Source organism: Microtus ochrogaster, chromosome 8, assembly GCF_000317375.1.
Source record: "Microtus ochrogaster isolate Prairie Vole_2 chromosome 8, MicOch1.0, whole genome shotgun sequence".
Taxonomy (NCBI): domain Eukaryota; kingdom Metazoa; phylum Chordata; class Mammalia; order Rodentia; family Cricetidae; genus Microtus; species Microtus ochrogaster.
Window position 1 is genome coordinate 21,101,828 of NC_022015.1, and position 5,419 is coordinate 21,107,246.

Here is a 5,419-nt window from a genome sequence, read left to right on the forward strand (position 1 = left end):
GAAGGAAGTGGCCGCTTTTTTAAAGGGAGAGAGACCACGCCCCAATGGGCGGGTATCTCAGTGGCTATAGGCTGGAGGAGCGGAAGGACCTCCCGCAACATTCCTGTCACCCAGACCTTAAACCAGTCCCCAGCAAAGAATGCTCTCTGTGGGCTGCTGTCCATCAACTCCCTCCTGCGTCTTCTGTTTATGGTTGGGGAGCATGCCTAAGTATGAGCCAGGAGTCCAATCTACAAGTCCCCTTTGTGCCCCTACTAGCCTTGTTCTCCCAACCCAGGTCTCTAGATCCTAGCAAGTGGCAGGGTGTTATCTTCCATTCACTCAAAGAGGACATTATTAGAAAGCTGGGGACAGAGACTTCCCATATCATCAGACAAAAATCTCAAGAAACAGGGCAGTACCTAGACTGGGCTGGGGAGTCCCTAGGCCCAAGAAACATCTCCTAAGTGCAGCTCTGTTGTCCCTACCCTTCAGCTCCAAGTAGTACCTGCCTGACACATCCTGACTCTCCATCCAGTTCTGACTAAGAAAGCTGGTTCCACTTGTCACCAAGGCAGAGGTAGACCAGATGACTCCATGAAGACATTTCTAGTGTCCAATCAGGAAGTTCTTTTTTTAATGTGGTGTCAGGCATGGAAGCTAGAGGCTGAGCCCCATCCATTCATTTTAAATGTGGAATAGAGAGATCTTAGGTTTGGAATTGAGGTGGCCCTGAATTCAAATGTCAAGCCCACCACTTCCTGAATATTTGGTCTCTTGTAGAACATCCCACTTTAGGAGACAGCTGTGAAACACTAACCTGCTCTCCCCTAGAGCTCTCTGAGGTTCACCATCCATGTCCAAGACCCTGGAACCAGGATCCCCACCTCACAGCAGAAGTGTAAGTAGGTAGAACACCCCACATGGTGGCCTCTGCTCAGGGCCAACAGCTATTAAGCCAACCCTTTTCCCTGGCTCCCACAAACTACCTTCAACTCTGGCTTCTTCTGGGTGCCTGATGACCACTCCTGCCCAACTCCTGAAGCCATGCTTTCCATAGCTGATGAGATCCCCTCATGAAGGGTCAAGGGCCAGTCAGAATACAGTTATAAGAGCGTCCACCCCTTGTCTTCCTCTCTAGGGAGAAATGAGGGTCCTTAAGAAATGTCTGTCTTCATCCTGGTCCAACAGGACAAGGAAATCCCCTTGTTTAAAAAGAAGGGAACCCCTGAGGGTCCCTTTCTTCGAGAGCCTTGCCTCCGCTGCTCCACTTTTCCCAAAAGCCGACTCTGTCCATATTGGGAAATTGCAAATAGTTTACATTGGTAAAGTCAGCTGCCCACATATGAGAATACACACATCATTGAGACCTAAGTACTTGTATCTGGACATAGAGCAGATGTGTCCCAGGCTGACCTTTTGTCCACTGACTGAACTACTGCTAATGAGCGCTCAGCTCCTCAGGGGGATGTTTCCGTATGTTGAAGTGAAACATATGTTGGACATTAGCTTTGGTGTCTATATAAGTCTCTGTTCACATGCGCCTGTGTGTCTGGACACACACCCTACACATGACAGCACCATGCAAGCAGCGTTTATCAAAACATAATCAACTGCACTTCCTTTTCCAGAATCCAGGGGCTACTTACAGGGCTTGCTCTTCAAGGCCAAAGTCACGTTCTTGTGTGCTACCTAGGAAGGAGCTTGACGTCTTTCACATCACACTGCTGCTTAAGGATGGGGCTCTCTGGTCAATTTGCCAGGATACAAAATGCATTTTTAAATCTCAGGTATGTGACCTTGAGCAAGACACTTCTGAGCTCTCTCTACTTCTGTAAATTAGAGACAGCAATAGTGAAACTCTCCTGGAGACGGTTAGACAATATCACTCTGTGGAAAGCACCTAGACCTAGCATGTAGTAAGATGTTCATCACAGAGCAGCCATGAGCATAGTGATCATGACTGTTACCACTTGGGGGTGGGGCTAAGTGGATGACCCTAGCTGCTCAGAGGACTTTTTTGGCTGTGGGTCCTGAAGTCTCTCTTGGGTCATAGATATCATGATGGGTGGGTGAAAAGGGCTCTGTCCATGGGAACAAACAAGGGCCCAATAGCTGGAAGTACAGAGTCCACCCAGGAAATGGTCAGGGCATGAGAGAGGAGCCAGAAACAGGAAGCAGGTCTGGAAGGGTATTTGAGGGACAGATTTCAAAAGGTTCATGTCTTAGTCTTGAAGGCAGCAAGAATTATGGGGTATTATGAAAACTCTTTACAGAGATATGATGTCAAGTCCAGGGACCAGTGGTTAAGCAGAAACCCATGAGGGACCTTCCTGAGAGAGAATTCTGGAAACCAGAGCAGTGAGGTAGAGATGGAGAGACACCAGGACCAAGGAGGTTAGGGATATAAAAGGCAGACAAGTTGGTTTTGAGTGAAACTGATGAGGCCAAATCTGTTTTTTTTCCCTTGAAACTGGATGACAGTTCATGAGGCTCAGTTTCACAAGCTGCTTAGATGGCTCTTAGCCCTGCCATGAGCCAACATCGACACACGAGGGGTTTATTCTTTCAGCAAGCCCCATGGGGGTCTTCCTTGGAGGGCTGCCTCTGAACTTCCCTCCCTATCTATACAGTGTATGTTTTTAGATGGCTCAGAGATGTCAGAGGACAATTGATGACCACTGAGAGAGAGGGGCTGAGAGGAGTCTGAGGATCCAAGGACGCCTGATTCAACTGATCTGCTTTCCACTCTGACCTCTTCAGACAAGAGAACTTGATGCAGGGACAAAGCATTGGTTATGAGAGCTGGTGACATCCAGACCTTCTCAGATGTGAAACAGGAGTCCTTTCCTCCTTCTGTCACTCATGGTGCAGGGGAGACAATGCCCAGGAGAGCAGGTGCCACCACTGAAGCCATCAGTGGCACTGCCTTAAGGGTCCCTGCAGGCTGATGTCTTCATGGTCTAGACTAGACTTACTGAGCAACCTCAGGCCCTCACCACGCACTCCCTCTTTGGCCTGTAAATCCTCTGTCTCCCTAGAGGTCCAGCTCTCACCTTACACTGCTCAGGCCTCCCTCTCCAACCGGTCTGTTATTCTCCCCTTCCACTGTGACAGTCAAGGCTACACTGCGGGGATGGAAGTGACCTACAGTGACTGTTTCAAGTGGCTCCTCCAGCCTCCCATACTTTAGGACACAAGGCTGGCCCTGTGGGGTATCATCACCCTCTTCTTGGGAAGCAGTACCAGAGGAACTCAATTTCTCCACTTCAGGGGCTGCCTGCCAGACCATTGGCCTTGGCTGAAGGGTGGAGGCTGAGCTGGGACCTGGCTTCCAGCTACCCTCAGGTTTTGAGTCATCTCTCTGTAAGGTCATCAGGGGTGGGTGTGCAATTGTCAACAGAGGCTGTGGGTGTGGGGAGCATCCACATGTCTTCCTGGATTGAGTGTTGAGTAAGGGTCCCGGCAGGTAGCCTTATCCCAGGATACCCCCCAGCAACCTGCCCCATTTCCCAAACTTCCCAGGCTTATCCTGTTTGAATTAAGCAATGAAGACTCTGTGACACCATGGGCAGGGCTCAGGAGGGCCACGCAGTGCTCAGTGCTGTGCCCAGGACACTGAGGGGATCACCGCCTTCCACATACACTCTTGCAGCCACCAGCCCTTTCCCACAGCCAAGGGTGCGCTCACCCCAGATCCATCACTTTACCAACATGCTTTGGGATCCCCTGAACTCTCACACAACCCGACTGCTACCATAATCAACTCCTCTGCACATTCTAAGGCCCGTCCATGCTGATTGCATCATACGTGACTGGCCACCAGCACCATGACTAAGCAGTTCAATGGCTGTGTTCCTAGCTGGCATGCTGAAACTTAGGGTACACAGCGGATATCATAGGAGATAAGGACAGAAGAGGAGAGAGGCCTGGGCAGAAATGAAGGGACTTTGGCCACTCATTTTCAGGGACCTGCCCTGCTTTAGTATTGTATATGGGTTTGTGTTCTCTCTCTCTCTTTCTCTCTCTCTCTCTCTCTCTCTCTCTCTTTCTCTCTCTCTCTCTCTCTCTCTCTCTGCCTAGGGAGGTGTGCTCCCATAAACTCAGGCTTTGGTAGCTATTAGGATCCCTCAGAATCTGGAGGAACCTCAGGAAGAGTAATGGATAGGGCAGAAAAGGCCGTAACGAGAACAGCAGGAGAGGACCCCGGGTGAGTGGCACAATGCCCTGGCATCTCTTACCTGGAGGGCTCAAGTTTCCCATCCAGGCCTGTGCTGACCAGAAGCTTCTTGGCCCCTTTGTGTTGCCGTAGCTCTCCCTCCCTGGAGTCACTGGGAAGTGCATCTGGTTGGAGTCACCTAATTTTAGCCCATTTTGTAAATATCATCAGGGGACACTGAAATATTTTCAGGCAGGGGGCATCATCTGTGAGTCGCCCTGGAGAAAAGCCCTTGAGATCAAGACCAAACTGGCTCTATTTACCTTTTCCTCTCCCACCCTGCCCATGCCAGCTTCTGGAATAATCTGGATCTTGTGTGGGTGACAACAAATGGAGCCTGACAGAACTCTATACTCAGTACAACCAGGTGGGCAACTCGGGCCTCTCTGAAACCCAGAACTGTCTCGCTCTCTCCCATCAGCTCCCACACTCAGAATCTCCACGCTGACTTTGCTGACTCACACCTGACATGGGCATTCTTTCACCTCTGTGACTGACACACATGCAACGAGCAGCCACTGTGACAGGCACAGGCCCTCCCATCCAGGTGACCCACCAGCCAGCTCTCTTCTTCTGAGGAAGACTTCCCCGACAGCTTACAGTTTGTTCTCATGTTTCATTGCTCCAAGAGAGCCTGCAGTTCCTGGATCCATAAAGACTAAACTTCCAGACTCCCCCAAATTTATTTAATTCTTAGTGGGAAATTTAAGAAAATCCATCAAATTTCAGAGTTCAAAGGCTTCTTCAACATCTCTGGAGTAGCCCCCTCCTGCCACAGGAGGGGGTGGAGCCCCAGGATGGTCATGGTTCTGGTACAGCCTCCAGTGGAGGGAAAATATCCTTGTAGAACAGCAGTTGTAGGTCCTTAGAGAACACGGGGAAAACAGGGGTGGACCAGGCAGAGTGGACAGATTGCAGAGCGAACTGCCATGACCCAGGACAGTCCACAGTGGAAAATGTGCTCCAGCTGGTGCTTAGTGAAAACAGCTTTGTGGTCACAAGCCACCCCTCTCAGGCTGGGGTGTCACAGGCCACCCCCTCAGGCTGGAGTGTCACAGGCCACCCCCCTCAAGCTGGGGTGTCCCCAGTTATTGAAGGAGGGAGTCCCCAAGGGGAATGAGCCACACAGAGGGCATGGGTTGGAAAGGGGGTGTCTCAGCATTCTAAACTGTGGGGATCAGAAGGGGAGTCACTGACTCCACTCAGCAGGGCTCTGCCCCT